Source organism: Lonchura striata, chromosome 6, assembly GCF_050655825.1.
Source record: "Lonchura striata isolate lonStrDom1 chromosome 6, ASM5065582v1, whole genome shotgun sequence".
Classification (NCBI taxonomy): domain Eukaryota; kingdom Metazoa; phylum Chordata; class Aves; order Passeriformes; family Estrildidae; genus Lonchura; species Lonchura striata.
In genome coordinates, this window is record NC_140708.1 from 4,855,281 (window position 1) to 4,867,300 (window position 12,020).

Below are 12,020 nucleotides of genomic sequence, written 5' to 3' on the forward strand. Positions count from 1 at the left end.
TCGAACCCGGCTCAAATGTTTCACCCAAGATGCATGCACTTCTGCTTGATCACCAGGAAAAGAGTCCCGTTTGTTGAACACCAGCGTGGCTTGCCTTTCTGGATGAGATGGCAAAGCCATAGCTCGAGCAATTGGTGTGTTTTGTGGAATTGTCAGAGGTGGTGACAAGGTTTTTGCCGTGACCATCAGCTCCTCATTATGGTTTGCTGAAATCAAAGATGGATAAACAACAAGTCCAAGGATAGTTCTTCTGTCCCTGGCCATTATTAAAAAGTCCTGCCTTTTCCAAGAAGTCCCTGTGACACCTGTAGGTATCACTGCATGGCTATTGTCCAAAAGACATGTCAGTTTGGAGGTTGCCAAGACACATTGGAATCCGGGTGGTACCAAGTCTGGGTCGCTAGGGATTTTGGAGATTGCTCTGCCGAGGGGTTCTGTTTGTTGCTCCCTGAGGATTGTTCCTGCTGGTTCTGTGTCACTGCCAGGATTTGTGTCTGAGCACGCTGGCGTTGATTCGCGCTCTTTTTCCCATTTCCCGGAATAGGAAGAAGTTTCCCATCCACATCTGTCTGTGAGTGACACTCACTTGCGAGATGTTTCCCTCTCCTGCATCAAGGGCAAAGGTCTGGTGGTTTGTTGGGCTTTGCAAGTTGTGGACAGTTCCTTTTAATATGTCCTTGTGTCCCACACCCAAAGCACCGTCTCTCTGCACTGGAGTTGCCCTTTGTATAATTTGCAAGAGCTTCCCTAACACATTTTTCAATTCGATCCCCCAAGTGTTCCTCCATGATGGAAGCAACATGTTGTGGTGTCCCCACCTTGCTGCATGCCTCGATCATGTCTGCCAAGGTGGCCTGGTGCGCATCATGCTGATGATCCGTCTGCACTCCGGATTGGCATTGGAGAACGCAAGGCTTTTGACCAGGTGTGGTTTTGCTCCCTCCTCGCTCACCTGCCGCTCCACCGCCTGAGAAAGACAATCCACTAATGAAGAAAACGGCTCTGCAGGACCCTGTTTGACCTCAGTGTAGATGGTGTCCTGGACCCCCGCTGGAGCAATCTGAAGAATTGCCCTCCGTGCTGCCTCTTTGATGTCGCTGAGCACGTGACGCGGGAGCCTTACCGCCTGTTGAGTTAGACCGTCCTCAGGAGGATCACCAGCAAGCTGCACCATGGTGAGGTTCGCATTTGGCCTGCCCTGGTATCTGGCTTTCAGCTCCTCCAGGGATCTCCTCCACGCCTTCTGCCACATGAGAGCTTGGGTGTCTGTAAGAACTGACGTTGCAAGATATTTAAGATCATACGGTGTTAAGTCATACATTCCAAAAATACTTTTTAACATCTGCTTGAAATATGGTGATGACAACCCATTGTCCCGAATGGCCTTAGCTAATTCTTTGATTGCTCCACGGTCCAGGTGTTCCCATCTCGGGTTTTGGCCCTGAGTGTCATAGTTCACCGGCATCATTATATTTCCCGAGCCCTGCAATAAACCTTTCTCTTTCTCCAACTCTGCTCGAATGTCCTGCCAGTCCACTTTTGCGCTCTGCAAAGCTGTAAATTCAGTGGGTACTTGCCTGTAGAGTGGAGTCATCTGTTGTGACTGCAGCTCTGGTGCAGCAGCACTCACCGATACCAACGGCGTCTGCAGCATCTGCGAAGATGAAGGCTCAGAGTCTCTGGAGAAAAGTGAAGCATCTGCTGTGGAGGAGAACACACGACTGCCCTGCATTATTTGGAAAATTTTTGGAAGATGAACCAACAGTTCTGGCTGTGACTCCAAGGCTGTGCTTAAATATCGTAAAAGAAATTCAACAACCCACTTTGATATTAAAATTGACTCTCCCTGCCCCGAAAGTTTGGCAGACCTTGATTTTGGAATTGTCCAAGCTGGAACACCCTCCGAAGCGGTGATGCGTATCGTTTCCTCCCGTTGCTGCGCCTCAGCAGAAGTGTCCTGAGTCCCGCACTGTTCCGGTGTCAGTGGAGGTTCCTGCTGCCGTGCAGATGTGACCTTTTTCACCCTGGAGTTTTTCTTATAAGAAACTGGAAAAAAGTCCTGCAATGTCACAGTCCCACCACTGGGTGGCGCAGTGCCTCGACCGGACAAGTTCTGCGAAGCCTGTTGCAATGTTGTGGTTCCGCCGCTAGATGGCGCTGCCGCCTGACCAGCTGAGGTGGGAACCGCACTCTGCTCTTCAATCTGCACTTCTGACAAACATTTTAACACCTCTTCTGTCAACTGATTTACATTTGCAAATCCCGCACTAATTCCCGATAAACCTTTGAGCATTTCTCCTAATAACTGATTCACGTTTGCAATCCCTGCAGTTGGTGAAACTGACTCTTGTTGTAATAACTGTTCAAATTTGGTCATATCTGAAGCAGACAGGGATTGGCTGTGGGCTTGGGCTGTCTGTTGGCATGGGAATTGTGACGGAACGGTGCCCTGAGGAATGTTTACCTTCTGGCCACGCCCCATCCCTGCTGCGTCATCTCAGGGGAGTGAACGCTCCTGCTCCGACCCTGGCTATGCTTTGGCCTCGCTCCGCCCCGCACCGCCTCCGAATCAGAGCGACTGACATCCCCCCCAAGACTGACATATCCACCCTCCTGTTCCCATTCCGGCCCCAATGTCTCCGTCTCGCTTTGCCTGTCTCCTGGCTCCGTGCCAGCACCCACAGCCCGCGCGCGCCGGCTCCGCCCCCTGTGTGCCCGTCCCGCGCATTCGAAATGTGAGAAATCCCCTCCACCCGTGGCTGTCGGGTTTTGCTCAACCTTCACGCGCGTGCCCGCCGCCTGAGCTGCAGCGAGGAACGCCTCCCGCTGTCCCTCTGCCGCTTCCTCAGCAGCCCTGGCTGCCGCGGTCAGGGAGCTAAGTTCCCGCGCCCTTTGGGCGGCCGCTTCTGCGGCCTCACGGATTCTCGACATTGAACGTGTCACCGGGCGCTCCGAGCGTACCACCGCCGCACTCGCACCCCCCGCTTTCGCCCCGATCCATCCCGCCCCCGCCGCTCTCCCCGGCCTCGCCTTCTGCACGGGCTGTTTTGAACTCCCAGCCTGTGCAGATGCAAAAGCACTTTCCTCTCCCTCCTCCCCCTGCTCTGCACTCACGTTCGCACCTTCCCCCACCGGAGCTGCTGCTGCCGCCGCCGCTGCCGCCCCAGCGTGGGTTTGGACTTGGGCGATGCCTTCCTCCCACTGAGGGTCGCGGCTGTGCCTGGCTCGCCCGCCTCCGTCTGGGGAATTTCTGCGTCGGAGGAGCTTAGGGACTCTTGGGAAACTGTGGAACAGTGAGAACCCAGGGACACGGGACGCGATGGGGTATCATCTCCCTGATTTTCCACAGGAAGCAATCCTGCTTGTCCTGTGTTTGTGGTGAGAGGGTCTGTCCCAAGCTGCTGGCCGGACTGTTCCCCCCCGTTTGTCACCAGGAGCCGTAGCTGCCTGGCTTGAGCTGCCGCGTTGTGAGAGTGACTCTAAAACTGTTCTTGCTGAAGGTAAAAGTTTTGCGGCAAGCTTATTATTTCTTATAGCCTGATAATATAATTGTTTATTAATTTCCTGCCAAAAATTTGGCTCATACAATAAATCTGGATCTGAGTGTAGGAAGTTACACCTCACCCATAACAATAAATCTTTCAACTCCTTTCGAGCAATCTCCACCAGATGGGTAGAGATAATGCCCTGGAAGGCAGTTACTATTTCTTTTTCCTCTTGGGAGAATTCCCCCCCCATGTTCTTAATTTTGACCGTTCTCACCAAAAGCTGTGTCGGCTCGAGGTCAGTCTGGAGATGGCACTGATCACCATCCAGCAGCTCACAGGTGAGAGATCCCAGGCACGCTTCTGGGTCGTCTCCTCCCGGGAAAGTCCCCGAGACAAGTTGTTTCAGTGAAGGTCAGGTTCTTATCTCGAGCTGTCCGCTCCCTCTCTTCTTGGAATTTGCGGCGAGTGTGTGCTCTGCTTTTCTCTTTTTTTTTTTCTTCTCCACTGATGCAGGTTGGAGGTTGTTTGATGTTTCTTTTTGATCTTCTTGCTGGTGCCCACCCAGGGAGGCCAGATGTGAGAACCCCAGGTTTGGTTTGGGGTCTCGTGTGGTGGTAAAGCTTCTCCTCCAACCCGTGTTCCCAAAGAAAAACTCTGCAGCCTCTTCTTGTTCGGTCTCAAGACGGTTTATTGCTAGTTATCTAACAGATTAGGTTCTCTGTTTGCGGCCCTTTGGTCAGCGGCCCAGGCAGAGAATCACACACTCCTGACACCCTGACTGTCCGGTGTCTTCTTCTTCTCTCCCCCCCGCCCAGGGCTGCTGCTATCTTTTATAAGATATATTACATATAACATGTTTACAATTATTCCCCAATACCTATTACCTATGTTACCAAGTGTTTTTCTATTCTAAACCAATCTGTGAATGCCAACATCACCAAGAATTGGAGGTAAGGAAGAAGAAAGAAGAAGGATGGGTTCGGCCCACTTTCCTCCATCTTAAAACTTCTGACCCCCATGTACAAAGTAAAAACCCCCCTGTACATGCACTAAAACCCCCCTGTACACTACTAAAAAATTTTCCCCTCTACTTTGTGACTACATTTACTATACTATCTAGCATTTTGTGACTGCTTGTTCCACCTTCAAAGTTGGTAATTCATGCCATGGTTCAAACTCGAAATCACAGCTAAATCCAGCTGCCTGCCGGGGTCCAGACTGCGTCTTACTACGGCCTGGAACCTCTAAAAATGTCTGAGAGACATTTTGAGTTCCCACAAGAAAGGACCCTCACTTTTAAAATTTCAAATGCTCATTAAACCATAGCAAAAAAATACAATACTAAGGAATAATTACAACGCTGGCGCTCTCTGGGGCTATCAGCCACGTGCACATTTACAAAAGGGATGCTCTGCCTTTTATACCCTCAGCCCCTCCCAAAGTTGTGTCAGTGAACCCCTTCTCTGCCGTGCACTGGTGCAGATCACTTCCTTACATCTCGACTGCAGCTCAGGTGCTGTCCTGTCGCCCCTCCTGTAAGAAGCCGGCCCTCCCCAAATGCCCTGGCTGCTGAGGCTGCTACAGGGGCAGGGGAAAGGGGACTGGGGGAGCTCATGTTCAGTAACAGCACTATACATTTACAAAAATTCTCCTAATATATACATAATATCTATCTCTTCATTGTGAGAGCCACCCATCACATGAGTCATCTACAACAAGTCACACTTCTCCTTTCCTATGAATCATGTGGCTTGAAAAATTACCTCTTGTTTTCAATTCTGATTTTTAATGAATCACACTAACATCTGTTGGTATGGGCAAGGACAGTGGGAACAGAAGGAAAACATCTCAGGGTTTCTTTAGACACACTTATTTGGAATGGTCCAAATGGCACCACTGAGTTGTGGTATGGCTTTTTTACCCCATCTGCCGTGCCTATGGGGTGCTGCCCATGGCAGGTGGATCTCAGTGGTGAGTCCAGAGGCCAACTCAGCCTTGCCTTCTAGTCCCTGTTGTATTTAGAGGCAGCTGAGGAATGACAGAGCTCTGCTGTGGTTTCTTGCCCCCACCTTACCATGCCTATGGGATTGCTGCCCACAGCAGGGCTATGGAACCTTCTCAGTGGGGAATACAGGGGCCAACCTGGTTTTGCCCTCTATTTCTTGTTCTACTTTACTTGTTGGTCCTTAAGGAAACCTCTCCAATGCCTCTTAATGGTTCCCTGTGTACTTCCCCACAACAGATGCTTGTAATTCTCATCTTCCAAAACAGGACACTTCCATTAATAAACGATACAGTTCAATCTCCCCACCTAAAGTGTGACTTCATCTTCAAGCTGGTGGAAGCTCAACTCCACTGTTGGGACATCTTTGAGCCTCTCTGGTTATCTCTGACCCAGTCTGGATGCTGCAGGCTGTTCTCTGGGTTCTTTCCCCAGCCTTTCATTCTGTTGGCGTGAGCCGCTCTCGCTCTGCGCTTGGCACAGCCCATTCAGTGCTGAGCAGCACCTGAAAGGGACCTCCCCACTGAGGGCTGAGCACTGAAGGCAACGTGCACAGCACAGCCTCGTGTGTGTCATTATTTGAGAGGGTAATTGAGTCTTACAGTGGTTACCCACCACTGCTGGCACAGGGAACTGCCTGGCCAAGGAAGCACCACAGTCCCAGAGAGGTTTAGCACTTGGCCTAGCGCCCCGTTCTGCTGGCAGCAGTTTTTGGGGAGCGTGGCCTAGAACAGCAGTGGATCACAGTGACTGCAGATACCCCTGTTTATGGGGATTTAATGGGAACTTCACACTATTAAATTTGATGGAAATCACTGCACACAACTTTACATCAGCCATTTTGGAAATATATAGGTAGAGGCAAATTCTTCTCCTTATGAGAGCAGAGTGTACACAGAGAGCCAGGGGCTGCTCCAGCCAGCAGAGCTGGGTAGTGACACATACACAAACACAGGAATATATGTACATATATATATATATATATAAATATATATTTAGGTCTGTTTTTGGAGGAGGGACAGCAGTGGGATGCACGGAGCCGTGTATCCAGAGCCATCTTTGTCCCCCGTCCCATCTTTCACACGATTTGGAGACAGTCCCCCGTTGCCATGAAGGTGATTTGGGAACTCATCGGGGTCTTCCAAGTCCCTTGTTCGTGGTGCCAGATAATGCAAGAGACCTCGTATTGATCGTCAAGCTAGACAGGACAGACATAGATCCGAACCAATGCGGTTAATCAAAGGTTTTCTGTTTATTGTTTATAAAATGGCCGTTTATATACACTTCAATATAGTTTACAATTGAGCACACTGTCATTGGCAAGCAAACATTGTTTGTCTTTGTCTTACGGTGGTTAAAGTTTCACGCTGCAGGCCTATACTAACTCACAGCCAGAAAGCCCATTGCTCTCTGCTTACCCCTTAACATAATTGCTCACTGTGCACAGACCAATTTGTGACTGCACCACAGCTTCAAAGGCCTCACTGAGGCCGTGGCTGAGGCCGAGGCTGGGGCAGCTCAGCCTTCACTCCAAATATAAACCGTGTCCTGTCCCTCTCAGAAATCCTGCTGCAGGAGAGGGCAAAGAGACCACGCTGGATTCTGGCTTCTTGCCCCTCACCCTGCAAGGGCCAGACGGAGCACCTTTGGCTGGCCTGTCTTCCCCAGGAGCCTGACCAGCTCCAAGGAGAGCACTGGAAAGATGGATTGAGCATCACTGCTGGTGCACAGCACACGTGGCATTTTTCACCCCTCACATCACCATGGCATGCTGGGCTAGGAACTAACAACTCCTTACCCCAGTGCCTTAGAAGCTCGTGCTCTGTCAAGGGGCACCTTTGACTTTGAGCTGAGGAGGGCACGTGTGGCCTCTGCTGCTGGGGAGGGCAGCTCACAGTCCCCTGGGATGGGGAAAGGAAAGCTCCAGGCCTCTCTGCAGGGGTGACAGTGACTCTGAAACACAGTTTTCATCCAGATTTCTTCTCAGACTGAAAGGGGGAAAGGTGCCTGTGTTTGGCATGGAAATTGAAGTGGAAAACAACTGTAATTTCTAATAAATAATTCTGATCCATGTAAGGTCTCCTGCTTTCTAAAGAAGTTTTGGTTCAGTCAGACAGAAAATCACCTTCTGATGTACAGCTGCCAGTGCTGACCTAAGGTTCACTTTTACAAGGCATAGATTCAGTTTTCTACAGCAGTGCTAGAGATTCTATGAACATCTGAATCCCTGTGGTGTAACAAAGCCTTTGAGACCCAGCTGTGAGAGGGCAGCCACAGGCAGGAAGGCAGCTGCACCTGGTTAGCAGGAGGTTAAATGGGAACCTTACAGCAAGATTCACTGTATAGGCAGATATTGTCACATCCTGTGGTTACCTTCGATTTCTGATGGGTAAAACATCCTGACAGAAACCACTGCCAGTGCCACGGGAAGAGTTTTAGGGCTAGATGCTAACACTAACCCTAACTGCTGGCCAAGAGTGGATGTGCTGTTTCTGATGCTGCTAAACTATTCCATGGCTCACCTGCAGCCCAGAAACTTCTGCTAGGAACTTAGTGATAAAAATAACTGCACTCTTTTCTGGGGCTCTTTTTCTTTGGGATCCTACAGACATTTCTGAGTTAGCTCCCTGGCCTCACTACATCTGTCTATTTGCAAATCCAGCTCTTAGGCAGAAGGATGCTTCCAAGGCAAAAGGATTTGTGAAGCAGTGCTGCCCTGCAGCACCGGGGTGCCTTCAGGCCATCCATCCCAAAGGAAAAGTGACTTCTGGGCCCGGGAGAGCCAAGAGATCTGTTGGCAGGAGAAATCAGGAGCAGAGAAGGCGATTCCAGCTCTGCTGTTTGCTGTTCCTCCCCATTAGACAGGAGAGGATCAAGCACATTCAATCAGCCTTTGCTTCCTTAGGCACGAAATCTCTGAGGAGACAAGGCCACCTCAGGGCCTCCAGACCCCACCTGACAAAGGAAATGCTGAAACCTCACCATGGTCTCCGCCACTAACATGAGGAACTTTTCTTGTGGGCACCCAACAGCATTTCCCACACAGCCCAGCTGCTGCTGAAAATTGCATTCACATTCAGGGGGAAAGAAACATAAAGAAAGGAATCATAGACATCTGAGGTAAAATTAGGGTTCCATAGAAGTAAAATTTCTCTTTGTTTTCAACAAAGGCAGATTTTCATCTTTTAAGCTCAAATCTTCTCTGGCAAACAAAATAACACAAAATATAGAAACACTTTGCATCAAACATGAAACATTTGTTTTTTTTGGGAATTCTATTGGTACATGAAGTGTGGCTGGATGAGCACTACAATAGAGGTTTTGGTTTGTTAATTTTAGATTTTTTAAAATTTGGAGATGTTTTAATTACTGTGTTGATGAGTGTGGTGGATTTTAGTGTTGATTAATTACTAAGGTATTTATTTTTTGTTGTGAGATAGGATTAGGAGAAAGGTAAAGTAGGTTTAAAACTTTTGAAGGGTATAAAGAATATTTTATAGAAAGTAACTACAAGAAAAAAGTACTTTTGCAGCATTTTTTAAAATGATAATGTATAGAAACTAAATTTAAAATTTTTTATCAGTTTATTTCTTTTTAATTTTTTTTTCGGGCTTTTTATGGAGAGAAGACTTTTTTTTAAGGTTATAGAGACTTCTTTATAAAAGGAAAGAAAAACTGTTTGAGGAACTTTGCCAGTGTAAAGTGTTTCTTATTTTTATAAGCTTTTTTAAATTTTGTTGATGGGTTATGTTGATCTATGGGGTATTGTTTTAAAGATGAGTTGTTTAAAGGTAAAATTTTTATTATTTGTTTGTGTCTGCAAATTATCTTAATCTCTGGGAACAGAGGTTTTTTTTTGTTTTTTTTGAAAGTATAGGAGTATTTCCTCTCTTTGTAAGTTTAAACTTTTTATGGGATTAGAGTTATTTTAATATTTGTTTATTTTAGTATGGAGGTTTTTATTTCATATTATTTGAATACTTTCATTTTTTATAGTTTCATGTGTTATAGGAAAAAAGGGGCATTTTCTTCACAGTTTATCAGAGGATTTCAGTTTTTAAATTAAGGTATTTTCCCATTTTTATTGGGGATTTAACTTCCTTACTGATTTTGATGTTTTTTTTTTTAATATGCTTGCATCTTGTGGTTTTTTTACACGAGGGTGATTGAAGGATGGAAAGGGTTTAACATTTCGTTTTGGGTCCGTTTGTTTTGCTGATAGCTTGTTGCAGGAAGGCGCGGCTGTGACAGTGTCCGGATTGGTTTCCATGGTTTGTGTCTCCTTTTCCCGTGTTACATTCCCGCTCCAGGGCTCCTCTGCGCTCTGCCGCTGCAGGGTTTGTGCTCTCAGCCCGCTGCGGGAGGGATTTTTTGGCAACAGCCCCGGCCCGCTCTGCTTTTGGCTCTGCAGCCTCCCCCGCCCTCCTGCCCGGCAGCTGCTGGCCCGGCCCGGCCCGAGCGGGGCTGATGCGGGCCCGGCCCGGGACAAGGGGCTCATCCCGGGAAAAGGGGTTTATCCCGGGACAAGGGGCTCAGCCTGGGACAAGGGGCTCGGCCCGGAACAAGGGGCTCAGCCCGGGACAAGGGGCTCAGCCCGGGACAAGGGGCTCAGCCTGGGACAAGGGGCTCGGCCCGGAACAAGGGGCTCAGCCCGGGACAAGGGGCTTATCCCGGGACAAGGGGCTTATCCCGGGCCAGCGCTGCCCGGCCCGGCCGGGCTGAGCCGGGGGCTGCGGCCGGGGTCGCCACCTCCTCGCGGCTGCAGAAGAAGGAGCAGGTTCCTGGGGTTTTCCTCTTTGATTTAACACGTGCGTTTCACAGAGGCGCGTTCAGCTCCTCAGTGGTGCTACAGAAACTTTCCTCCTATTCCAAAGCGCAACTCCCGAAGCACACAAATACTGAGACTACTGCTACAGACTGCAGCGATTACTGAAAATTCTCTCCTACTGGCAGTAAAAGTAAACATGGCTAAAGGTTATTTTGTATGAAGAGTAGCTACACTGAATGTTTTCAACATCAAAATCAATGGGGAAACAGTGAGTTCAGGTAAAGTTAAAGAAATAAACACTGTGTTTCAGATATTTCCTGTCACATTTTCAAGCCCAGTCACACACAGGAAACTGCCTGTGGCAGGACCAGAGCGCTGTTAGTTGCACTGTTAGTAGGACTGGGCTTTTTCAGGGAGAGGAGGGAGGAGCAGAAGCACAGCAAAGCTCTGCCAGCTTTGTGTCCTCTTACAGAGGATAAAGTAAAAGTGACCGCAGTAATGCCGTTTTAGTACTACCCAACGGTATGGCACAAGAGCAGGTTGAAAATGAGTAATCACAGAGAAAGAGATAGGAAGGAAGGTAGTGTTTGATGTTTTTGTATTATTTCCTCCTTTTCTCTTTGGGGACTTCCTACTTGATCTCGGTTGTAGTCTAACCACAAAATGTAGACAGAGCCTTCCTCCTTGACAGTCAGGATAGACAGGCTCTCCCGACACAAATCCCTGATTAGCGAGACAAGGAGGAAAGAAGGAAAAGAAAGAAAAGAAAGAAAGAAAAAAAAAGAAAAAAGAAAAGAAAAGAAAGTGAAAGACAACTGCTCACTTTAAAAATTTGAAAGGCTTATTTAAACTTTACCAAAAATACAACAAAAGGACTACATAAGGAAAAATTTGCAGTGCTGGGAACTGCCCTCGTGGAAACCACGTGGCCGGTTCCTCTTCGAGATGGATGCTCGGTCTTTTATAACCCTGGGGGTGCATCAGCCTGCCCTGGTCCCTCCCAAAGTCTCTCAGGCAGCTCTTCTTTGCCGTTTATCGGTGGAGATTGCTTTCTTGTAGCTGGATTGGAGGCCAGGTGTTGCCATGTCCACCCCAGCACCGAGCTTTTCCATTCCCAGCTGCCCCATGCCAGGGACACTTGTGCCCTTCTTTCTCCCTGTGCTAGACACCCCAGGCTGTCTGATGGCACCAATACAGAGGGGGAAAGGGAGCTATGGGGAGAACAGAGGACAGCTAAACCTCGAGAACATAACTATACATCAGTAAAGCTTCTCTTGATATTCACACAATAGTCATCCCTTAATTGCGAGAGCCAATCATCTCGTTATCCATCTATAACAAGAGAGAGGAGGAAAAGAAAAAAAGGAGAAAGAAAGAAGAAGTTTTGCCTTCTTGGGAAGCAAAAGCAAAGACCAGCTTGCGCCCTTGGCACGGCAGCCCAAGCAGCTGCCGAGCTGCCTGCGTGCTGCCCCGGCCCTGCGGCTCCAGGCCGGCGGCGCAGCAGAGAATTCTCCGCAGCCCGGCGCTCCCGGGCCAGCCCTGCGGGCACCGCCGCTCCGGGCACCTTCCAGTGGGGATTTCCCTCCCAGCGGCTCAAGTCTCGCCTCTTCAGGAGCAGACCACGCAGTGCCCCCAGTGCTTTGCCGCTGGGAGCACTGGAAGAGATCCTGGAACACTGGGAGGGAACTGGGAGCACAGGGAATGCCAGGAGGGAGCTGGGAGGGAGAGTGGGAGCACCGGCAGTGAACAAGAAGGAGCACTG